This window comes from Ailuropoda melanoleuca, chromosome 2, assembly GCF_002007445.2.
Source record: "Ailuropoda melanoleuca isolate Jingjing chromosome 2, ASM200744v2, whole genome shotgun sequence".
Taxonomy (NCBI): domain Eukaryota; kingdom Metazoa; phylum Chordata; class Mammalia; order Carnivora; family Ursidae; genus Ailuropoda; species Ailuropoda melanoleuca.
Window position 1 is genome coordinate 165,467,950 of NC_048219.1, and position 11,546 is coordinate 165,479,495.

Consider the following 11,546-nt stretch of genomic DNA (forward strand, 5'->3'; position numbering starts at 1 on the left):
ATGCTTTTTTCCAAAAGTATTATAGTTTTAGTTCTGACATGTAGGTATATGATCCATTTTGAGTTAATTTTTATATGTGGTGTGAGGTAGGGATCCAACCCCACTCTTCGCATGTAGAAATCCAGCTGTCTTAACATCTCCTGAAAATATTATTCTTTCCCCTTTGAATTGTTTTGGCTCCTTTTTCAAAAATCAGTTGCCCAATTTCTCAATTCTCATTTCAACTCCATTGAACTATATGTCTATCCTAATGATAGTACCATCCAGTCTTGATTCTCACTGTAGCTTTGTGGTAAGTTTTGAAACTGAGAAGTGTGAATCCTCCAACTTTGTCCTCTTTTAAAATTGTCTTAGGGGCACCTCGGTGGCTCAGTGGGTTGAGTCTCCAACTCTTGATTTCAGCTCAGGTCATTTTCTCAGGGTCATGAGATGGAGCCCCATGTCGGGCTCCACACTCAGCATGGGGTGTGCTTGTCCCTGTCCATCTGCTCTTCCCCCCACTTGCACGCTCTCTCTCTCTCTCTTAAATAAATAAATAAATAAAATCTCTAATAATAAATAAAATAAAATTATGTTGGCTATTTTGGGTTCCTTATATTTCCATGTATATTTTAGAATTAGCATATCCATTTCTGCAAAAAAAGGAACCTGAGATTTTGATAAGAATTGTTAAATCTTAGGATGCCTGGGTGACTCAGTCAGTTAAGCATCTGCCTTCAGCTCAGGTCATGATCCCAGGGTTCTGGGATAGAGCCCCCAGTTGGCCTCCCTCCTCAGTGGGGAGTCTGCTTCTCCCTCTCCCTCTACCCCTCCCCCCACTTGTTTTCTCTCTCAAATAAACAAAATATTTTTTAAAAGAATTGTTATATCTTAGATCAATTTATGAGTATTGCCATCTTAACAATATTAAGTCTTACTACCCATGAATATGAAATGTATTTCCACTTATTTAGGTTTTCTTTAATTTCTTTCAATGATGTTTTAGTAGTTTTCAGTATACAAGCCTTGAACTTTTTTGGCTAACTTCATCCCTAAATATTTCATTCTTCTTGGTGCTATTGTAAATGGAATTTTCTTAATTTCAGTTTCAAATTATTCACTGCTAGTGCATACAAAAAGAGATACAAAAAGTTGATTTTTATATATTGGCCTTATATCTTACAATCTTCCTGAACTCATTTATTAGTTCTAATACTTTTTTTCAGTAGATTCCTTAGGATTTTTCTTTCTTTTTTTTTTTTTAAGATTTTATTTATTTGACAGAGACACAGCGAGAGAAGGAACACAAGAAGAGGGAGAGGGAGAAGCAGGCGTCCCACTGAGCAGGGAGCCCGACATGGGGCTCCATCCCAGGACCTTGGGATAGTGACCTGAGCAGAAGGTAGACGCTTAATGACTGAGACACCCAGGCGCCCCTCCTTAGGATTTTTCTTGATACATATCAAGTTCATGTCATTTTCAAATAGAGAATTTTTCTTCTTTTCTGAGGAATTCTTGCCTATTTGCCTTGGATAGAATCTCCAGTTCATCATTGAACAGAAGTGCCAAGATCAGACCACCTTTTCTTGTTCCTGATCTTAAGGGGAAAGTTTTCAGTTTTTTTACCGGTAAGTACAATGTTAACTGTGGGTTTTTCATAGATGTCCTTTATCAGATTGAAGATTTTCCTCTTTCAGCTTTATTGAGATATAATTGACAAAAATTGTATGTGTTAAGGGTGTACAAAGTGATTATTTAATATACGTATACATTGAGAAATGATTACCACAATCAAGTTAATTAACCCCATCAATTCAGTTACTCTGTGTGTGTGTGTATGTGTGTATGTGTGTGTGTGTGTAGTGAGAATACTTAATATCTACTCCCTTGGCAAATTTCAAGTACTCAATACAGTAGTATTAACTATAGTTAGTCACCATGCTGCATATTAGATCCCCCTAATTTTTAAATATTGATAGAATTCACCAGTGAAGCCATCTATGCCAGGGCTTTTCTTTATGCAAAGATTTTTTTTTTAAGTTTTGTTTTAAGTAATCTCTACACCCCACATGGGGCTTGAATTCACAACCCCAAGATGAAAAATCACATACCTTTTTGACTGAGCCATTCAGGCCCCCCCTCTTTGTGCAAAAGTTTTTAACTACTAATTCAATCTCTTGTTATAAGTCTTCCGTTCTATTTTTTTTAAAGATTTTATTATTTTTCAAAGATTTTAGTTATTTATTTGACAGAGAGAGAGAGAGAGAGCAAGGAGGAGCAGCAGGCAGAGGCAAAAGAAGAAGCAGACTCCCCGAGGAGCAGGGAGCCCAATGCAGGGCTGGATCCCAGGACCCTGGGATCATGACCTGAGCTGAAGGCAGAGGCTTAACCGACTGAGCCACCCAGGCGCCCCTAAGATTTTATTTAAAAACTTTTTTTAAATTTTATTTTTAAGTAATATCTACACCCAGCTTGGGACTCGAACCCACAACCCTGAGATCAAGAGTTGCATGCACTACCAACTGGGCCAGCCAGGCACTTCTATTCTATTTCTTCTATTTCATCTTAAGTCAGTTACTGGTGAAAGGAAATCTGGCATTATGAATAAAATTTTAAATAAGTGTATCTTTTGATTTACCTGTTCCAATCCCAGTAATTCATTTCCATTATATATTGCTATATAATAAATCACCCCCAAATTTAGTGACATAAAATAAGAACTGTTTTATTATGGTCACAGATTTTGTGGTTCAGGAATTTGGGTAGGGCACAGTGGAGACTGGTTTGCCTCTCTCCCATAATGTCTAGGGCCTAATCCAGGAAAATTCAAACAGTTGGGAGAGGAAAGTAACTCAAATGACAGAGGTCTGGAAACACCTGGAAGCTGGTCTAGGATGACTTGGAGAATGGGGCTATTGACTGGGAGCACTTACACATGGCCTGTCTCAGTGACTTGGGCCTCTCATAGCATGGGAGCTGGATTCCAAAAGGTAGTCCCTCAAGAGGGAGCGGCTGAGATCAAGTGTTGCATGAAAACAAGATGGAGCCCGCATGTCTTTTTATGATCTAGTGTGAGTTCTGCTATGGTCTATTCCAAAGGACATGTGAAGTTGGAGATATTGTGGCAGATATTTGCAGAAAAAATCTGCCACACCTATCATATATAAAACTTGTATTTGGTAAAATAAAAAAGCAACAGGTACAATCTATTTGTAAAGTTCAAAAAATGGGTGCATATATAGAGAGACAAATACTCAGAGAAAGAACTGGAAGGAATGGGATCTCTGTACCAGTTATCTTGGTGATGGGGATGAAGGAGATCGGTAAACCTGGGCTTTCATATATTTTGATCTACATTATTTTATATTGTTTGAATCTTTTACAATGAGAATTATTAATCTATATTTTACATAATAAAATATCAATGTTGAAAATATCAGTTAAAAAAGAAAACACCAGTTTTTAATAAATGACGCAATGTATGGATGCCTTCGATTTATAAGACAAAAGAATAATGTAAGGCAACATGTATATTGTAGAGGCTGCTTTTAACTTGTTCAAGGCAAAAGGGGCCACAGCAACCACCTGGCTGAATACAGACAGGACCATCAGGCGACCCACCTCAGAGTATCCGTAGACCCTAACTAACCAATGGGTTACTTAGAATCAGGAACACGTACCAAAAAAGGGAAAATTTCTTATGTTCTCATACCTCTTCACCTTTCCTCTTTAAAAACAGTCCCCACCTACTGCCCCATGGCAGACAGTCTCTGCTTGTTTTGTCCTGCCCACTGCTCCCTAGCAGTGTATACAATAAACTTCTATCTCCTTTGTTCCACCTTGGGTGAATTCTTTCATTGCCCATGCCATCCCCACCCCACACATCATCGCCCCACGTCTGGGGGACCCCATCTGATCAGGAGAGACACTATATATATGACATAATAAAATGCCATTTATTGGGGCTCAGGGATTAGAAACACAGGGGTGGGGTGCCTGGGTGGCTCAGTCAGTTGAGCATCTGCCTTTGGCTCAGGTCATGATCCCAGGGTCCTAGGACTGAGCCCTGTATCAGGCTCCCTGCTCTCAGGGAGACTGCTTCTCTCTCTCCTCCCAGTTAAGTGCTCTCTCTTTTGCTCTGTCTCTCTCAAATAAATAAAAATTTTTTTAAAAGAAAAAAGAAACACAGGGGTTTTCAGAGGGATGTGAGACATAGGAAAGGAAACTCTAGAACCTACAATTCAAAGCTCTTTGTAAACGCAGAGCAATGGGAGTTATTCCATGCTTGACACTTAACCAAGTTTACAAATCTAGCAGTGGAGTAAATTTCACATCATGCAGGGAAACTAAGAATTTACAGTGGGCAATATAGATTTATAAATATTTAGTTGCTAATCTGCATGCAAAAGGAAAATCCCAAGTTTTGCTATTCAGGAGAAAGTACCAAGGGTTTTTTGTTGTTTGGTTTAAACAAAATCTGAGGGATTCTTCCCATGCTCTCTTTTCTCTCCAGTATTTTGTGGCTGTGATTTTTGCTTCTGGCAATGGCAGGATAACTTATTCCAAACAAACTCTCTCACTAAGAATAACTAGAAAATCTGGGGCGCCTGGGTGGTGCAGTCGTTAAGCGTCTGCCTTCAGCTCAGGGCGTGATCCCAGCGTTCTGGGATCGAGCCCCACATCAGGCTCTTCCACTAGGACCCTGCTTCTTCCTCTCCTACTCTCCCTGCTTGTGTTCCCTCTTGCTGGCTGTCTCTGTCAAATAAATAAATAAATAAATAAAAATCTTAAAAAAAAAAAAAAAAGAACTAGAAAATCTGAACAAAATGTAAAATACATAAGCTTGCAAACACTGAGGAGTTACCAAGGCAGTGATGACTTGAGGGGCCAATATCCTTGAGAAAAGAAAAGGGAGGGCCAAGGAAGCAACCTTTCAAAGTATTAAGGAATTTACCAATAGTGGCTAAAAGGTTGAGCAGAATTTTAGGTAGCTGCATGGAGCTGAGGGAAAGATGGGTGCCGGAAGCCTGCCGAGGACCCCAGATTTTTCATTTGGGATCCTGTAACAGACACCCTTGGTGCCCTGCCCATTTCCCTCAGGTCTTCCCATTACAGTAAATGGAGGTTAACTTCCAGCTGCCAGTATCCCATTTGCATTTCTTTTGGCTGTCAGAGCCCACTCCATGTTTGGCAGGCTGAAGTGCCAAGAATTTATTCTCTCCACCCTAGCGGTCCTCAGTATTGCCCCTTAGGGAGAATATTCCGAGGCTCTTCTACACTGGCTCCCAGAGTTCCTCAGAGGCATTAAGTTCCAGGTACCCACAATAGGAACTTCCTGATAATACATTCTGTTTTGGATGTCATCCCTTCTCCCTCTCACTTCTTTACTATCTTACAGGGGTTTTCTGGAATCACCTCCCAGATAAACTACTTGCATTTGAAATCATGTTTCAGAGCTTCTGCTTCTGGGAAAAACACAAACTAAAGCATTTGGGGCAAGAAATGGTCCTACAAAATGGGGTTCCCAAGATGGGACTCTATTGGATCACTCACTGACTAGATGGTTAACAAGGACCCCATGTGGGGAGCTGATAATCCCTGGAATGCTGTGGCACCACCGCTAAGACTCTCACTTGTGAACTGAGATAGGATGCAGGTGGTAGAAGTGCTGGCTTATACAACGTTACTGGCTTTGCAGACATGGCAGTGGTAATGATAAAGACCGAGGCTTGTTTTGTGGTTAAGCGCCATCGATGGGCGCGGCTGTAATTTTGGTGAGCCATGTGGGGGCAGGCTTTCAATTTGTCCAGCCTACTCGGGATTCGCCAGATGGAGCAGTTGGCCTCAGCTGCGCACCAGGGCTCACACATTTGCCTCCCAGCAATGGCTGTGATAGTTCCGAGTCAGCTGCTCTTGGCTCCTCGGCCCCAGACGAGAGGACGGGGAGGTTGGGGAGGACGCCCTTGGCAGCTGCCAAAACCTGTTTCGTTCGGAGGATTTTCTTTCTGCCTTGCCGGGAGCTGGCAAGGACTGCCTTAAGCGCATTTGGTGAAGCAGAGAAACAAGTTCGAAGTAGCGGGCCTTAGAAGCTTGCTCCTGGTAAGTTCCCCTGATAATTGCACATCCGACCCGTCCCTCCTTGGTTCACCCGTCACCTCACTTGGTTGAGTTCTTTTGAACCATTTGTTCTTTCTGTTTAGGATTTTATTTATTTGAGAGAGTGTGTGAGCGCGCGGGACGGGGTGGGGTGGGGAACGGAGGGAAAGGGACAAGCAACTGTGCTGAGCCTGGAGCCCACGCAGCTGGAGAGCATGGCCTGAGCCCAAATCAAGTGTCCAATGCTTAACTGAGCCACCCACGTGCGTCTGTTCCGGGTTTTCATAACCCATTTGTTCAGGTTTGTGCGGTGTAGAAAACAAAATGGAGTCTCTCATGTCCCTCAGGAGCCTGTGTCAGGCAATGACCCAAGTAGTTAGAAGTACTGCAGCGTCAGCTGATAATGAGCAGAACCAGAGGAGGTCTGCGGGAGCCTAAGACTGATTAAACCCTTTTAAGATATTATTTATTTACCTATGAGAGAGAGAGAGCACAAGCAGGGGGAGCGGCAGGCAGAGGGATAGGGAGAAGCAGGCTCCCCGCTGAGCAGGGAGTCCAATGTGGGGCCTGACCCCAGGACGCTGGGATCATGACGTGAGCCGAGGGCAGACGCTTAACCGACTGAGCCACCCAGGTGCGCCCAATTAACCCCTTTATAAAGGGAAGGAATTTTGCAGCAAACTGTCAGACTCTTCAGACATGACCTCTCTGTGTCTGACCACCCAAGAAAGGCAACTGCCATGGAGAGCTCTGCCCGATCAATCTCCCAGCAGAACCGAGATCCTTCGCGGCTGGGTCATCAGAAGCAGTAAGTGCCCAGAGCTGACGGGGACCCGACCGGATCTCAGCTGCGCGCCCGCAGACGGATTTCCCATTTGGCTCGTTCGCTCCCTACACCCTTCTGTTATCTTGTTGGTTGTGTGGTTTGTCTTGTCCTGCTCTGTGTGCTGTGTAAGAAGCCAAGTTTAATCCCCTGGTGAAACGTCATGGAGTTTGGAATCCCGAACCTGCTTTCTAAAATTGGATTACCTTGGCTTTACGATCGAGGGCAGCCAGCGCTGTGGAAAGACACCGCTTGCGTCCACGTGGTCCCGGTGTGCTCGTGGCCCGTGGCTGGAGTTGTGGCGGGGCGGGTGGGAGTGGTGAAGGTAGCGTCGGAGCGAGGAGGGCCGTGAGGGAAACCGGAAGCCCGGGGGCGAGGTTGGCGAGCTCCCGGCCGGACCTGGTGTGTGTGTACGTGTGTACAAGACAGGCCATGCTAGCTTCTAGCCCTTCCCGAAGACTCCGGGGAGGAGATTGGCTGACTGGTCTACTTTTAATTATAAACCTATGACTAAGAAGAAAATGATTTTTATTGTCACATCACCTCCGCGGAGCTCTGAATGGCTTTCTTGGATTTCTTCCTTCCGTTTGGTTGCCTCCAAACAGCAGGTTTGGCTTTCTGCTCTTGTCTGGGAAGCTGTTTGGTTCAGTCGGTGAAGGCCCCCACGCCCCGACTTTTGGGGAAGAACAAAATACTAACAGCAGAAACTCTGGGCTCAGTTATAGATTTGTTTCTTCTGTGTTCTTCCTGAACTTTTGACCGAGAAGATGGGGAATACTCCTGTTCCCAGATAAAGTCCATTAGGCTATATTTTGAATAAATGGGGCAGCGGGCAGAGAGAAAGCCTGTTCTGCAGGAGGGAGAGAGAGGAGCTGGAGATAACGGAATAGGAGTCCGCGCTCAGAATGACCTGGGGCCTTGCTGGTGGCACTGCCCCTGCCCCCGCCTAGCCCTCCTCCCGGGCCTCTGCCAGCTCCTACACCATCCTCCCTGCCCGCGGCGCCTTACCCTCACTACCGAGGAGCAGAACACCTCCCCAAGCTGGTGGGCCACCTGCTGACATAGTTCAAACTGCAGCATCTCCCAAGTCAACATGAAGGGGCCCGAGAGCTCCCCTGGACTTAAACCACCCACTTCAAATTTCCCCACAGGAGCCCCAAGTCGGATGGTGGGGAAGAAATTGACTTTGAGTGGACGCAGGTGCAACATATTCAGTATTAAAGGTAATTTAAGTTTGTTGATTTCATTAAAATAGACATGTCTGTAGAGCTATCAGCAGTAAATGTAAAACTGTTATTCTACCGAGGTTAACTAAAGGTCAAATAAATTCGTGTTATTTGTTGCAATTTGTCAGCAAAAAGATGACTTAAGATGATAGTTAATTGTGTCTGTGTCATCAAGTTTTTGCGGACAACTGTTAGGAACAAGTAGGTTGAGGAAATAAAAAGGTTTAAAGCTTTCAAAACCTTTGGTAACCTGAAACTTTGAAGTTTTGCTAAGTTAAATGATGAATTGGGTTGAATTCATTGGATATCTAAGTCTTTTTCAAATAAGATAGAATACTGAAGCATTGGTGACTGAACATAGGTTTATCTGCTTTTGGCTTCGTAGTGCAGAGAAACTGAGGATGCCTGGGTCTGTTCGTAAACCTGCTTTGTGCTTTACTGAAAAACACATTTTTAGGAATTATGAAATATATTCATAAATTTCCGATCTAAAGTGTTCTGTTGTAACAGAGTTTACAATTGTTTACCTACTTAGTTTTCACTGGAGACTATTTCATTCATTCACTTAATTCCAGTATCGTTAATATACAGTGTTATATTAGTTTCAGGTGTACAATATAGTGAGTCAACACTTCCATCCATTACTCAGTGCTCATCATGATAAGTGTACTCTTAATCCTGTTTCACACACACCCCCCACCTTCCCTCTGGTAACCCCCAGTTCTCTATATTTAGGAATGGGGGGGTGTTGTTTGTCTCTTTTTCTTTGTTTTGTTTCTTAAATTTCACATATGAGTGAAATCACATGGTGTTTGTCTTTCTCTGACTGACTCATTTCACTTAGCCTAGTATCTTCTAGATCCATCCATGTTGTTGCGAATGGCAAGATTCCATTCTTTTTAATAGTTGGGTAATATTCCATTGAATATATACACTACGTTTTCTTTATCCATTCATCTATTAATAGACACTTGAGCTGCCTTCATATCTTGGCTATGGTAAATAATGTGGAAGTAAAAATAAGGGTGCATGTATCTTTTTGAATTAGTGTTTTTGTTTTCTTTGGGTAAATACCTGAAAGTATAATTACTGGATTATATGATAATTCTATTTTTAATTTTTTGAGGGACCTCTATATTGTTTTCCACAGTGGCTGCACTGTTTAACATTCCCACCAATAGTGCACAAGGATTCCTTTTTCTCTACATCCTCACCAACATTTGCTGTTTTTTGTGTTTTCTATTTTAGCCATTCTGATGGGTGTGAGGTGATATCTCGTGGTTTTGATTTGCATTTCCCTGATGATGAGTGATGTTGAGCATCTTTTCATGTGTCTATTGGCCACCTGTATGTCTTCTTTGGAGAAATGTCTGTTCATGTCTTCTGCCCATTTGTCATTGAGTTATTTGTTTTTTGGGGGGTTTTTTGGTGTTGAGTTGTATAAGTTGTTTATACATTTTGGGTATCAACCCCTTATTAGATATATCATTTATAAAAATCTTCTCCCATTCAGTGGGTTCTCGTTTTGTTGGTGGTTTCTTTCACCTTGCAAAAGCTTTTTATTTTGGTATAGTCCAAGTAGTTTAATTTTGCTTTTTGTTTCCCTTGCAAAAGGAGACACATCTAAAACATATTTCTATGGCTGATGTCAAAGAGATACTGTTTGTTTTTTTCTAGGAATTTTATGGTTTCAGGTCTCGCCTTTAGGTCTTTAATCCACTTTGAGTTTATTTTTGTGTATGGTGTAAGAAAGTGGTCCAGTTTCATTCTTTTGCATGTAGCTGTCCAGTTTTCCCAACACCATTTAGTGAAGAAACTTTCTTTCTCCCATTGTATATTCTTATCTCCTTTGTTGAAGAGTAGTCAACCATATAATTATAGGTTTATTTCTGGGCTCTCTATTCTGTTCTGTTGATCTGTGTGGCTATTTTTGTGCCAGTACCGTACTGTTTTGATTACTACACCAATGTAGTATATTTTGAAATCTGGGATTGTGATACCTCCAGTTTTGTTCTTCTGTTTCAAGATTGCTTTGACTCTTTGGGGTCTTTTGTGGTTTCATATAAATTTGAATATTATTCTCTTTTTGTGGAAGAATGCTACTGGTATTTTGATAAGGATTGCATTATATCTGTAGATTGCTTTGGGTAGTATGGACATTTTATCAATATTTGTTCTCCCAATCCATGAGCTTAGAGGATCTTTCCATTTGTTTGTGTCATCTTCAGTTTCTTTCATCAGTGTTTTATAGTTTTCAGGATACAGGTATTTTACTTGTTTAGGTTTATTCCTAGGTATTTTATTCTTTTTGGTACAATTGTAAATGAGATTGGCTGTTGGTTTTGTTTTTGTTTTTGTTTTTTTAAGATTTTGTTTTTAAGTAATCTCTACACCCAACATGGAGCTCAAACTCATGACCCCAAAATCAAGAGTTGCAAGATTCAGGGGCACCTGGGTGGCTCAGTCAGTTAAACATCTGATGCTTGACTTTGGTTCAGGTCATGATCTCAGGGTCTTGAGATCGAGGCCTCTTTAGGGCTCTGTGCTCACCAGGGAGTCTGCTTGAGAGTCTCTTTCTCTCCCTCTCCTTCTGCCCCTCCCTGCTGTGCTCATAGTCCCTCTCACTCTTTCAAAATAAATAAATCTAAAAAAAAAAAAAAAAAAAGAGGGAGGTGCATGCTCCACTGAGTCAGCTAGGTCCCCTGAGACTGTTTTCTAAATTTCTGTTTCTGATACTTCATTATTAGTGTATAGAAATTCAACAGATTTCTATATGCTGATTTTGTGTCTTGAGACTTTACTGAATTCATTTATCAGTTCTAGTAGTTTTTTTGGTAGAGTCTTTAGGGTTTTCTACATGTGTTATCACGTCATCTGCAAATAGAGTTTCACTTCTTCCTCACCAATTTGGATGCCTTTTATTTTTCTTGTCTGATTGCTGTGGCTATGATTTCCAGTGCTATGTTGAATAAAAGTGGTGGAAGTGGACATCCTTGTCTTGTTCCTGATCTTAGAGGAAAAGCTCTGTTTTTCACCATTGGGTATGATGTTATCTGTGGGTTTTCATATAGGGCCTTTATTATGTTGAGGTATGTTCCCTCTAAACCTACGTTGTTGGAAGTTTGAGACTAAGGCTTCTAAAAGTAAAAATTCTGGGAGGAGGTTAAGATGGCGGAGGAGTAGGGGACCCCTTTTTCAGCCGGTCCCCTGAGTTGAGCTGGATAGGTACCAGACCAGCAGGAATATCCACGGAATCAGCCTGAGACGCAGGAAGATACATCTGGATCTCTACAAATGAACATCTCCAGCGCTGAGTATCGAGGTACGAAGCGGGGAGCCGTGAAACCGCGCACAGATATCGGAAGCTAAACAGAAGGGGGAGGGAGCCGCCGTGTCAGGGCGCCGGGAAGCGGTAGCCACCT

The 11,546-nt window shown here is 42.2% G+C and overlaps 1 long non-coding RNA gene across 1 annotated transcript; it reads left to right on the top strand.

Moving 5' to 3' along the window:
- Nucleotides 1-1,325: 1,325 nt before the first annotated feature.
- On the top strand, nucleotides 1,326-8,151 carry LOC117801121. The gene is made up of 3 exons (XR_004623560.1): nucleotides 1,326-1,381; nucleotides 1,489-1,607; nucleotides 8,050-8,151. It is a non-coding gene; the product is annotated as an uncharacterized LOC117801121 (long non-coding RNA).
- The last annotated feature ends 3,395 nt before the right edge of the window (nucleotides 8,152-11,546 follow it).